Source organism: Ambystoma mexicanum, chromosome 13, assembly GCF_040938575.1.
Source record: "Ambystoma mexicanum isolate Mex_15411 chromosome 13, UKY_AmexF1_1, whole genome shotgun sequence".
Taxonomy (NCBI): Eukaryota; Metazoa; Chordata; class Amphibia; order Caudata; family Ambystomatidae; genus Ambystoma; species Ambystoma mexicanum.
The window spans coordinates 182100274-182113855 of NC_090938.1; positions in this window are offsets into that span (position 1 = coordinate 182100274).

Here is a 13582-nt window from a genome sequence, read left to right on the forward strand (position 1 = left end):
TTAATCTAATTGTGTTACAGCATCTGTACAGTTATAAAACGGCTTGCATTTTCTGCAGTGCTCTTCACACATGCAATTTTCATCTCGTATATGAAAGTCACCAGCCTCTTTTCTTCTCATCTTCATATTCCTTTGGGAACCTCCACCAAGAGATTGTCATCTCTGCAAGATAGGGTCATCTTAACGGATACCTTGTCTCAAAGGGTCTTTGTGAAATAGGCACCATCACTAGCATTGCGCATGTCGCAATTTCCAGCTTCCAAGATATAGGCAGAATGGGGCGGGACTTCCTGCAGAGGCATTCAGCTGCTACTGTACAGATGACTTAAGCCAATAGAAGATAATGAGTTGGCAAGTGAAGCGGCTGGTAAGTCAGTATGGTCGTTAAGGCCTAAGTTCAAGTCCCCCAAGTGGAGTACTTGGGAGGGTGGTTTGTGTTCTCTTGTAGGATTTGAAGAATGTCTTCTTCAAATGTGAGGATGGGACCGAGAGGGCGATAGACTGATTGGGTAGTGTAAAGAAGGCATGGTACCTGAAGTATGACAGTCACAATAAGTACAGTTCAAGGGTGTTAATTGCATTTTACCAGGGTGAGATACACGTCTATCTATCCCTAACTTCTAACGATGAGAGCAAGCTACATCCATTAAATAAAAGAAAACGCTGTCCTGGTCGTGTCTTGTCAAAACAAAGATGGCCTATACTAAAAAAATCCTATTTCCATGCCTTACTCTAAAGAACAAAAGCGTGTGGGATGATGACTTGTGTAACGAAACAGTGAGTAACAAATGAAAGGTCCATGGGGCTTAGTAGTTCAGGACTGCTGAACTGTAACTCTTCTTGCCCACTTTTTCCACACAGGACAAGGCGGAACAGTGTAGCACCTGCAGCACACCCTGACTTCTTATTATTTGGAGGCAGTCTCTAAAGCACACCAGGATATGATATGATATGATATGATATGATATTTTATTTATATTGCGCCCATACACAAGTTTTTCAGGGTGCGATGAGGCAAGGGCGGGGTGCAAGGGAGGGCAAACAACGATCTTACTGGTCCCTGTGACATTGAGAATGTGCAGGTACAGCGGAGCGGGAAGGGCGAAAGTGCAAGGTGCAGGGGAGGAGTGGAAAGTGCTGATCATGTGATCAAAACAACAACATGTAGTGCGGCCAGCAGGTGGCAAGTACATGAATAAGATACAGACAATGGGTGTCTAATAAGTGCAGGAAGGGGACTGTAGAGTTGCAGATACAGACACAAGTGCAAAGGATGCCAGGAGGTAGTGCGGGTATGCGGCTGAGTGGGCAGGGATCAGCGCCCAAAATCAGAGGGTAGCCAAGTGCCCAGTGCCGAAACAGACAGAGATCAGCAGGGGAGAGGTTGAGACAAGGCAGAAGAAAAGAGGAAGGTCTTAAATTGCTTCCAGAACCAAAGATGGTTCTCCTCAAGTTTCAGGGAGGCGGGGAGGCTGTTCCAGAGGGAGGCCCCAGCTGAAGAAAGAGATCTACTACCAACTCGTTGCTTGGAGAAGTGACTGACCTTGAACGATTTGGAGGTGAAGGAGCGAAGAGCTCGAGTAGGAAGGTATTTCCGAAGGAAGAGTTGAGGTATTGCGGACCCAGGCCCCCGAAGGCCAATTGGACAATGCAAAGGGTCTTGAACTTAATCCTTGCAGCCACTGGGAGCCATTGTAGAGATTTCAGGGCTGGAGAGATACGATCCCTGGGCTTGAAGCCAAGGACAAGTCTCACAGTCCTGTTCCGGATGAGTTGCAGATGGCAGAGAGTAGTAGCAGGCATATTTAGAAAGAGGCCATTGCAGTATTCCAGCCTAGAGAGAATCAGAGCTCTAGAGACAGTGAAATTCTGGGGGAAGGAGAGGAAAGGAAGAATACCTCTGAGGAGGAGCAATTGGTAGTTTGACTTCTTAGAGACGTCAGAGATGTGTGGAGAAAAGGAAAGCGGGGAATCAAAGATAACACCGAGGGTCTTAGCCTCACAGGTGGGAGCAGGGAGAGGGCCAAGGGAGGCCTGCTAGAGAGTGACAGGAAAGGAAGGTGCAGGAGTGCCAATGGTATGTCTTACTGGCATTAAGGCAGAGGTTGTTGGCCGCACATTACTCCTGGATTGCAGACAGACAGTCCGAGATGAGAGAGGGAGAAGAGGTGGCAGAGATGAGTCGGAAAGCAAGCTGAGTGTCATCCGCAAAGCACTGGAAACTGGTGCAGAGAGAAGCAATGCAGTGGGTGAGTGGTGCCAGGTATTGGTTGAAAAGCCAGGGAGAGAGGTTAGACACCTGGGAACACCACAGGTGGAGAGTGAGATAGAAGTAAGGAAGGACCCAAGTTGGACCTGGGAGGGTCAGCTGGAGAGGAAGGAGGCCAACCAGGCCAGAGCCTGATCAGTGATAACCAGGTTAATACAGAGGAGGTTGAGCAGGATGGCATGTTTGACTGTGTCAAAGGCAGAAGAGAGATCGAGTAGGATAAGGTCAGAAGGGAGATTAGAATCAGGATTGGAGAGCAGGTCTTCACAGATGTTCAGGAGAGCAGTTTCTATGCTTCTGGATGCTCTGAAACCAGACTGATGGCCATGGAGACAACCAACAGTATTAGTGTGAAGTATAAGCTGGGAGATGGCAAGCTTTTCCAGACATTTGCCTAGGAAAGAAGTGATAGAGATCGTGCGATAGTTAGACGGGCAGAAGAGGTCTGCTGTGGTTTTCTTGAGAAGAGGGTAAACAAGAGTGTGCTTCAGAGGGGAGGGGACGGCTCCAGAGGCAAAGGAGTGGTTGCAGAAGTCGGCTAGGGCAGGAGTGAGGGTGTCAATATGGTCCCTGATGGTTTTGGATGAATAGGGAAGAACCTGTTTTGATGAGACTTTCATAGATTCGACTTGTCTGGAAATCTTGTTAGGGGAGAGCAGAGGAAAGGAAGAGAAAGAGGGAGGAGAGGCAGCTGCAGGGAGGCCTGAGGTATCAGAGAGAGAGAATAGGGAAGAGGAGGAGAGGACGAGAGGGTGAACAGGATGTCCTGGGTTTTAGAGATGAAATGAGAGGCCAGGGCCAAACAGAGGGCCTGGGAGGGAATATGAGAGGTAGTGACAGTGGCAGGATTGGCCTGAAGCTTGCAGATTTTAAAGAGTTCAGCCAAGTTGTTAGATGCCACAGAGATGCAGGCTTGGATGTGGTCTCTCTTGTTATTGCAGACAGAGAGCCGGTATTGCCTTTGGGGCAGGCAGCAGGCCAATTTGTCAGAGGATGCACAGGATTCCCGCCATTTCCTCTCAGCCACCCTACACTTGCGTTTAAGGGTGACTATGTCAGAGTCGTACCAAGAGTTGCACTTGGCTTTGGGCTTCAAGCAGATCCTCATGACAGGGGCAAGAACATCGATGGTATCCGAGATAGCAGAGTGGAGCTTGGAAAGGGCAGAGTCAGGATGAGAATCAGCCAGGGGTTGGGGAGGGGGAGAGAAAGTGGCAGCGAAAGCCTCAACTGACACACGTTTCATGGGCCGGATGACCGAGAAGGTGGGTGGCAGTGCTGGAGCAGTCTTGGCCTGCGGGATGGAGAGGGAGAGATGGGAGAAAAGAAGAAAGTGATCGCTCCAGTAGAGAGGAGTGGTGAGAGGGTAATAGAGGGGGGAGTCGGAGGAGATGAGAACATCCAGAATGTGCCCTGCAGAGTGAGTCGGGCCAAATAGAAGAATGGAAAGAGAGAGAGAGTCACAGAGGTCGCGAAAGAGTACAGAAGAGGAACAGGAAGCATCCAGGTGGATATTGAGGTCCCCAAGAAGAAGGAGTTGAGTGGTTGAGGCCAGGAGGGAGAAGGAGAGGTTGGCCCACTCGGAGAGGAAAGAGGTAGTCTGGCCAGGTTGCCGATAGATAGTAGCAATGGCGAGAGAGTGGCCAGTAGAGTGAGAAAGCCTACAGACAAGGCATTCAAAGGAGGAGTAGGTCTGCATAGGAATTACAGAGGAAGGAATCCACTCAGGGAACATCAAGGCTACACCTCCCCCTATGGAAGGGTTGGATCTGGGTGTCGAGAGGATCTTGTAGCCATCAGGGAGGAGAGTTCAAAGCTTGTGACAGAGCTGGCTGTGAACCATGACTCAATGAGACCGAGGACATCAAGGTTGAGTTCTTTCAGGAGATGCAGATGTCAGAGAAGTGTTTGATAGCCGAGTGAGAGTTGAGAGTGGCAATGTGGAGAAGGTTGACAGCCTTGAAAGACTTCCATGAAGGGGTACAAATCAAAGGTACACCCTACGGAGGTGTAGAGGAAGTGTGAGGTGGGCAGAGGAAGGAGGAGACGGCAAGGTAACCAAGGAGAAGGCAGAGGTGGGAGGCAAGGAAGCCAGAGAGGAGAGAGAGAGGGCACAGCAGGAGAAGGAAGGAAGTTGATGAGGCGTGGGAAGTGTCTATCAAAGAGGAGAAGGTTGGCCTGAGGGTCTTGGACGAGGATGGTGCCATTCATGTAGACATTAATGATCCCACCGAGTGCCACCATTAATGGGTGAAGAGAAAGGAGAGAGCACAGAGACCATCTGAGGAGTCCAAAGGTCTGGTGAAGGAAGAACAAAGGGTATGTCGGTGAGGGGCTGTCTAGAGGATGCGCTGGTGTAGGTATCACCGATAGGGAGGCCAGGGTTAGAGACCAAGATATCCTTTTTGATCTTCTTCCTACCAGACTTAGTGAGAAGGGTAGGATAGTCAATGGAGAAACAGTTAGAGAAGATAGGAGACACAGAGAGCGCCATAAGTGATGTGGAGGAGGGTGAAGAGGAGAGAGGGGGGTGAGAGAAGAACGGAGGGGGGCAGGAGAGGCAGAGCAAGACAGGAACAGCACGATTGACACCTGAAAGAATAAAACACATTTCTGGCATGTCTGTTCCAAATACGCAGAAGGAAGTCAGAGCCTTAATAGGTATGGCTTCTTACTGTAGGTTGTGGATCCCGAACTTTTCACTAGTGATAAAACCGATGTTGGCTTTGACGAAGAAGGGCATTTCTTTGCCGCTGCCATGGAAATCGGAACATCAACGATCATTTGAGCTTCTCAAAACCGCGTTATGCTGTGCACCGGTTCTGGGTACTCCAAATTATGACAAGGCCTTTGTGTTGTTTGTGCATGCATGTGATGGATGTGCTTTGGCTGTGTTAACACAGGAACATGGAGGGAAGAATAGGCCGTGCGGCTACTACTCTTCCGCCCTTGACCCTGTCGCATGCGCTCTGACAAGATGTTTGCGAGCTGTCGCTGCTGCTGCTGCATCTGTAAAACAGAGTGAGGGAATGGTCTCAGGCCACAACTTAATTTTGATGGTACCTCACTCTGTATATGTCTTATTGAATAAGACCCAAACGCAACACCTCACCTCTGCACGACTGACGAGGTATGAATTAATTATGTTTGCCCCTCACATTCAAATTAAGAGGTGTTGTGTTCTTAATCCGGCTGAACTTCTACCTTTCCCGCAAAATACTGTTTGCGGTGACAAAGAATTACATGACTGCCTGTATACCACTGAACAGGAAACGAAGGGCAGGATAGACCTTATAGATACTCCTTTGGGTAATGCTGAAGGGGAGCTGTTTTGTGATGGCTCCTGCTTCAAACTCCCCGATGGTACATCTACAGTTGCTTACGCAGTTACTACGTTGAGTATGGTTGTTGAAACTAAGAGAATAACTCCGTGCAGGCCGCAGAGATTATAGCGTTGACCCAAGCTTGTGAACTCTCCAAAGGGCATATACTAAACATATATACTGATAGCCAGTACGCCATTGGGGTGGTTCACAACTTCAGGAGGCTCTGGTCGGAAAGAGGGTTCCTAACCTCACATGGGACCAAGATTCAGCACTGTCTCCTGATAGTGCAATTGCTCTCGGCACTCTCACTCCCTAGACAGTTAGCGATCATGAAATGTGCAGCACATCGTAAGGTCGTAGATGATGTGGGAAAAGGGAACGCTTTTGCTGACCAGATAGCCAGGCAAACGGCTACAGACCTTAGCGCAGACATGTATGCTCTAAGGGAAACAAAAGATGCCTATGTAATGGATGAGGGTATCGGGTCTGTGCGAGATATCCAAACTGATGCCACAATAGAAGAGTCTAAAAAGTAGGCCGAAGGAATGGGGAAACTAGATGACTATGGGTGTTGGGTGGATACATCTGAAGGGAAATGGTTGCTTCCTGATTCATATGTGCTGGCAATGGTTACGATGGCACACGGTCCTGCGCATGTGTGTGCTCAGCAGATCACGAAAATGTTAGAACAAGTGTGGGGAATGATAACATTTTGAAGATTGCACAGCGACATGTTCAGAATTGTATGATTTGTTTACAGCACAATGTGGGGAAGTGGAAAGTAACTCTAAGGGGAAGCTATGGGCCCCCTTCTGTTCCCTTCGAGGTCATCCACTTTGATTTTATTGAGATGGAACGGTGTAACAATCTAAAATATGTTCTTGTGATTATTTGTGCTTTTAGTAAATGGGTCGAGGCTTTCCCCGTTAAGGATGCTACTGCCATGACCACTGCAAAGACTATGGTAAAATAATTCTTTCCACGATTTGGGCTTCCAAGGGTAATTTGGTCGGACAATGGTCCCCATTTTGTTGCAGCAGTAATTTTGCAGATATGCACAGCGTTACACATTGAAAAACGATTTCACTCAGGGAGGCATCCTCAAAGTGCAGGGTTGTTAGAGAGACATAACGGCATCCTGAAGAATAAGCTTGCAAAAATATGTGCCGGCACCAAACTGAAATGGGCAGATGCCTTATCTATTGTATTGTTAGCCATGCGCACCACTCCTCAAACTAAGACTGGGCTCTCCCCATTTCAGGTAGTGATGGGGAGACCTGCTAACATTTGGGGCCTTCCGAAGCCCAAAACCTTGAGGGAGGTCGAGAATGTATTGCTTGTAGACTACTGTAACCAGTTGACTAAAAATCTGTATCTCATTTATCATCAGGTCCAATCAGCTTTACTTTTACGGTTTACGGGCCCAGGACACGATATTCAGCCTGGAAGTTGGGTCCTAGTGAAGGCCTACGAAAGGTCTTCCTGTCTCGCTCCTCGCTGGCGGGGTCCCTATCAGGTACTGTTGGTCACCCAAACAGCAGTGCGGGTGGCTGGAAAGAAGCATTGGATCCACGCGACGCATGTCTAGAAACTTCCTCACCCGACGCCACATGTTACAGAAGAAGCAGAACCCCTCGCTGGTGCTACAATCTCTGATTCTGGAGTAGCAAACAACGCTGTGAGTGTGTCGGAGAACGTCTCTGAGCCTGTGGAGCTTGGGGAACAGTCCATTTCGTCTCCACACTCTTTGAAAAAGTCACTTCCGGAAAACGTTCTTTCAAGTTCTGCGACTTCCGTCGCCGCCAATACGTTGCTTCCCTCAGGAAGTGACGTTACCTTATTTCCGGATCAAACAGTACCGGGTACCACCAGGTACGACCTTCGACGAAGAAAATAGAACTACGGCACGGGTCTTTTCTGTGCATCTGAAAAGAAGAAGTGATTGAAAGTTTTCTCTTTTAAAAGAAAGTTCCTTTTGAACAAAAGGAAAAAAAAAAGGGGATTCTGCTGGCTAGGGTTTGGAAGGACTAAGAAGTCGCGCGACCGTAGTGTCGTCAGCAACGAACATTGGGGTCGTCGATTGAGAAACTACGATGCCTGCCACCTTCACCGCTGCTGCTCGCATTGGACTTGTAAATAAGGGGGTGAACGAACAATGTGCCTGGGCCCCGAAAACATATTGCTGTGTTGTGTTAATAATAATTGGAATTTGTATAGTTACTGCTGTGGGACTTTGGTACTTTGAAGAAATGTACCCTCTAAAACCTTTACTGCCAATTGAGATTGTACCGACTGCTTTGACTCCCTCTGTACACCTTCACACTTTGTCACCTAGAGACTCCCAGCATAGACGAAAGTACCATAATAACACTCTAATAATAATAATGAATTCAACACATGCCATTTTTATTAAGAGTAGTTGCTGGATTTGCACCCATTTACCGCAACATGGGAACAAGGGGCTAGGATGCTATATTCACCCTTTACCTTTAATGACTGCTTGCTATGCTTCTCTTAGAGCACTATTCTTTGGCCGTTGGAATGATAGCATCTCAGTGAACTTTGATGGAACTAATTTAAATGATTTTGAAAAACGTGAATTGACTCCCCTGGGATGCTCGCTTTTTGCAAATAGAAGTAGACCTAATGTTGCTTCTATTAGACCATCTGATAAACTATCTCTTCCTTTTCAAACTCTAATCTCCTTTAAAATGGCTCCGATAAGCAATAAGGACGCGGTGCCTCCTTCCTACTCTATTAATCATAGCCCCGATTCAGTCCCCTTTGGTGTACAAAGAAATGGCACTCGGTCAATGGGAGATTTTGAAGGTTGTGTGAACATTGTAAATTTGACCGGGGAGAACAGGCCTCTGTATTTAGGGGGGCCTGTCTGTTTCGTTTGTGGTAGTCCAGCATTTCCCTGGTTGCCCAAGGATTGGCAGGCAACCTGTTATTTAGGAATCCTTTTACCTGGGGTATTCATAGCTAGTACCTTGGAGGTTTCTAAAGCTCGCCTACGGCGGGACGAGAACCGAGATACCCCTGGGCAAGTATTGGGAGATATAGTGAAATCAGTTGTGCCATTTTGGGGACAGATAACAAACTCTGAAAACATTAGGGGGCTAGCAAGAGTACTGGAGAGAACCATCAACGGACCACGGATATACTCTACAATATGACACTAAACAAAAAGCAATAAGATTGGTAGCGCTCCAAAATCGGATGGCTTTAGATGTCATCCTGGCAGAACGTGGTGGAGTATGCAAATTAGTGGGGTCCGTTTGCTGTGTTTTCGTACCAGATTCCTCACCAACAATTTTCAAAGCAATACAGAACTTGCACATCCTTAGTTCTGAAGTGCATGTTCCTGTGGGAGATTGGAATATTAGCGCCTGGTTCTGGGATTCTCTACGATCCTGGGGTTGGAAGGTGCTTTCTGTTATCCTGGTTATTTTGGGAATCCTGCTATTCCTTTGTTGCTGTTTCCAATGTCTACCTAGTATATGTGCAATGCTAGCGGGATGTTGTGCTCAGGCAGTGAGCACAATAGGGCACAAAATGTATGCCCCAGATACAGCATCTAAAGAGTTTGTGTTACAAGAGGTTCTGATAAACGACCTAGTGGCTATAGACATTACAGATAATGATTCAGGATGCATGGACGACAATACATAGAGTTATTTACAGAAATATTAGAAATGATATTAGCACTTGGCATAGGCCAAAAGGAGGGTTTGTCGGAATTGAAACAATATTATGCCTCCTATCGCAACAATTGTATGTGTATTGGCCTACGCCAAGTTGTCTAAACATCATATGCGAACAAACTCCACGGCAAGCCTTGACCTTAGAGAAAGTAATGTAAGTCGCCATCTTGGATTAAGCCGCCATTTTAGGTTCTCTTGTTATATGGAAGTCACCCTGAATATCAAAATGGAGGCCGAATGACATTCTGAGTAAGATTCTGGCCGTTGTGACCTCCGTACACACAAATAATTAATATGCCTGCTGGCCACTTGTCAGGGTCGCGAACTGAGACCTTGTCCTACTGTTGACCTATGTGTAAATGTACAACTATATCAGCCAAACTAATCAAAATGCATATATTATGGGATTGACCTGGCAAGGAACCCATAGGCCCGGCTCATGGAATGGTTAACCCGCGAGAGGGTTTGCCAAGGGCTGGACAAATAGTATAAAAGACCCAAGTATTCCAATGTGCGGTCTCTCTCACTAACGCATTGAACTCTCGTTGAAGTTCGTTATGTTACTCTGAGAGCCGAATAGCTATCTGTTTGTCAATTGACTTTGGTAACTGTTGTAGCTTTTAAATAAAGCACTTGTAAGTTCTTTGTAACCTGTGTTGGTGTGTTTCCTTTTGGGCTTCCCGGCCTCATATTATTTTTCTGTTTCCACAAGGTCTCTGCCGCCCAGTTGCACACCCGTACTGCCTCCCAGCAACACTTGCACTTCGGTCTGTATCTGTATCCCTACAGTCCCCCTACCTGCACTTTTGGACACCTGCTGTCTACACTTACCCTTGCACCTGCCACCTGCTGGCCACACTTCTTGTTATTGTTTTGATCCCGTGTACAGCACTGACTCCTCCCCTTTCCTCTGTCACTTTTCCCCTCCCCCTCCCCTGTACTTTCGCAATCTCAATGTCACTTGGCCTAGTAAGAACATTGTCTCTGTCCTCCCTCTGTTCCCCCTTCCTTGCCTCGTCGTGCCTTGAAACGCTTGTGTATCAGCGCATTACAAATGCCATTTCATATCATACACACTGGCATAACGGGGACCCCCGCAGTGCAGGGGGCCCACTAGCACATGTCCTGGGAGAGGGCCCCACTTGGAGAAAAACATTTAAAAAATATTTTTTTTTGTTTTTGAAAAATGTTTTTTTATTCACTCTGCATTCATAAAGAAATAATTTCTCCAACAGAAATAATTTCTTTATGAACGCAGAGTGTCTAGAAAAGGAAACTTTCTTTTTGAAGTCCGAAGGCTCCACCCACCCCATGACATGGAAGACCCCAGGCTGGTTTCCTCCATGTCATGGGGATCGGGGGGTGCCATATGACTTCAAAAAGAAATCGTTTATTTTTGAAATCACTCTGCCTTCATAAAGAAATTATTTCCGTTATGGTTCGGTCCTTAACAGAAATAATTTCTTTATTAAGTCGAGTGACTTCAAAAAGAAATAATTTAGTTTTGAAGTAACATGGCTTTCCTCAACCCCTTGATGTGTGTGTGTGTGAGTGTATTTTGAAAGGGTGTACACTTAAATGTGTAGGTGGCTGTCTTTGTGAGTGTATGGTGAAAGGGTGCACACAAATATATGGGTGGCTGTGTGTGCGTGAGTGCATGTACAGTGAAAGGGTGCACACTTAAATGTATAGGTGGCTGCCTGTGTGAGTGTATGGTGAAAGGGTGCACATTTAAATGTATAGTTGGGTGTCTGGGTGTGTGAGGGAAGACAGGGGAGGACAAGACAATCTTACTTGGCCTTGTGTCATTCAGATCGTGCAAGTGCGAGAACGAGAAATGCAATGGGAAAAGGAGGGGGGAAGTGCAAGGAAGATGGTAAGGTAAAACAGGGCAGTAATGCTCTGACTAAGTGCATTGTGGCTCTGGTTAGTGTTAGGAGAACAAGGGGCCGTAGGGTTACAGTTACAGCCCCTAAGTGCCTGGTAAGCCCAGAGGCAGTGCAAGGGTGACTGATCAAGAAAGATCCTGGACTCAGTGAGACTCTGAGGGTAGCCAAGGGGTAGCCAAGCAAACAGTCAGTACATCAGACAGGTAGGTCAGCAGGGGAGGGAGAGGGAGAAAGCAGAGGAGAAGATGAACATTTCTAGCTGTTTCTGGAACTTCAGGTGGTCTGCTGAAGTTTGAGAGGGGCAGGGAGGCCTTTCCAGAGGTAGGAAACTGCAGATGAGATAGATCTACCCCCCACTCTCTGCCTGGAGAAACGTCTAACCTTTAGAAAGTTGGAGTTAGCTGGGGGAAGGCTAGAGAAGGAAGGTATTTTGCAAGAGAGCGTTTGATGTAGTGGGGGCCCTTACCCCATAAAGCCTTGTGGACAATGCAAAGGGTCTTGAACTTGATCCTTGCAGCTACTGGGAGCCAGTGGAGAGATTTCAGAGCTGGAGAGATAAGATCCTTGGGCTTGAGGCCAAGGATAAGTCTTGCAGTCCTGTTCTGGATCAGTTGCAGAGGGCAGAGAGTAAAGGAAGGCAGATTGAGAAAGAGGTTGTTGCAGTAGTCCAGCCTAGCAAGAAACAGGGCTCTGGAGACAGTGAGCTTCTGTGGGAAAGTGAGAAAGGGAAGGGTCCCTTTGAGGAGGAGCTGCTGGTAGTGGGACTTTTTGGCGACATCTAAGATGTGAGGAGAGAAAGTGAAAGTGGAGTCAAAGATGACACCAAGGTTGTTTGCCTTGCAGGAAGTCGAAGGAAGAGGGCCCAAAGTGGGCAGACAGAGTGAGAGAGGGAATGCACAGGCAGGGGTCCCATTCAGAAGGATCTCATTCTTACTGGCATTAAGGCATAGAGTGTTGGAGGTACACTAATCCTGAATCGTGGCTAGACAGTCAGGAATGAGCGAGGGAGAAGAACCTGAAGGAACGCTGAGTGTCATCTGCAGAACACTGAAAGTTAGAGGAGAAGGTAGAGATCAGGTGGCCAAAGGTGCCAAGTAGAGGTTGAAAATCTAGGGTGAGAGGATAGAGCCCTGGTTAAGGCCACAGGTGTAGAGAGAGGTGGCGGAGAGAAAGGGACCAAGTTGGACCTGGGAGGGGCAGTCAAAGAGGAAGGAGGTCCGCCACTCCAGGGCCTGATCCGTGATGCCCAGTTTCTCATGTATTTCAAAAAAGATAGCTGGCGCGCCTCTCCAGAAAGAACATGGCATGATAACCTGTTCTGAGGTGAGAGTTTGCAGCACATGCTTTTTGCTCACTGTGCCTTTCACAGATGGGAAATATCTATTTGCACATCAGTCTTTGTCCCGCCCACATGGGCAGTCCAGCACCGAAATGCTATGGCAATTCCTCTCTGAACAAGAGTACCAAAAGCAACCCCATACACGTATTTCAGCCTTGTTGGGTCTCATCAGTGAGGTGAAGCTATTGAGTAAATCACAGCTCCAAGGAACACTGCAGGAAGCCTGTCAGCTCAGACTGTGCCAGAAGTGCTAATGGTGTCATTGGAGGCTCCGCCCACTCCAGAAGGTTTAAAACCCCCTGGCCACTACTACTATGTCCCTGGCTTCTGAGTCTTAAAAATAATTCAGACTGCCATCCCAAGGCAAAGGTAAACTACGGATTTAATATTTGTTAACCGGACAACGCTCTTAAAAAAAAAAACAGCCAATCCTGAGTAAATCGGGGCGGGAGGTACTGTAATTTATAGGGGGACTTAATAAAGAATTCCGGTAGACAACATCATAGAGGCCTGCCGAGGAGAGTGTGCAAGCAAACAATAAGAGGTTCACCTCGTACATTCGATCCATGCATTGAAATCAAGCTGCAGTCTTATCTTGGAAGGATAGCTCAGGGGCAAGTGCTTGCCTTGGAAGCAAGATGACACATAGCAACACAGGTTCAATCCCTGAGTCCACGCCTAGAATAGAAACCTCTGGGTATTAATCGCGTTATAAATAACCTATCATATGTGTCGGAATGCAAGGGAATTGCTGCTGGGAAGTGAAAAAGAATAAAGTTGGAGAGGACATGAAAAAGAAGAGAATAGATTGAAACACACCATGAGACTGAACATCATGCATGACGCTTGGATAGTTAGTTTCATGTCATTGCTTTTCTCGCTCTACCCACTCGGCACCACAGAAAAGGCCTTTTTAGACACATAAATGGAGTGCAAAAAAGAAGGTGGGTGAGGCGCGCACTCCCGGTCCTGGTCAATTAAACCTGTTGCACAAAATAAGTAGCTGGGTCACATCCCAAAATGGACAAATATTCACAGGGTTAGATCCCTTC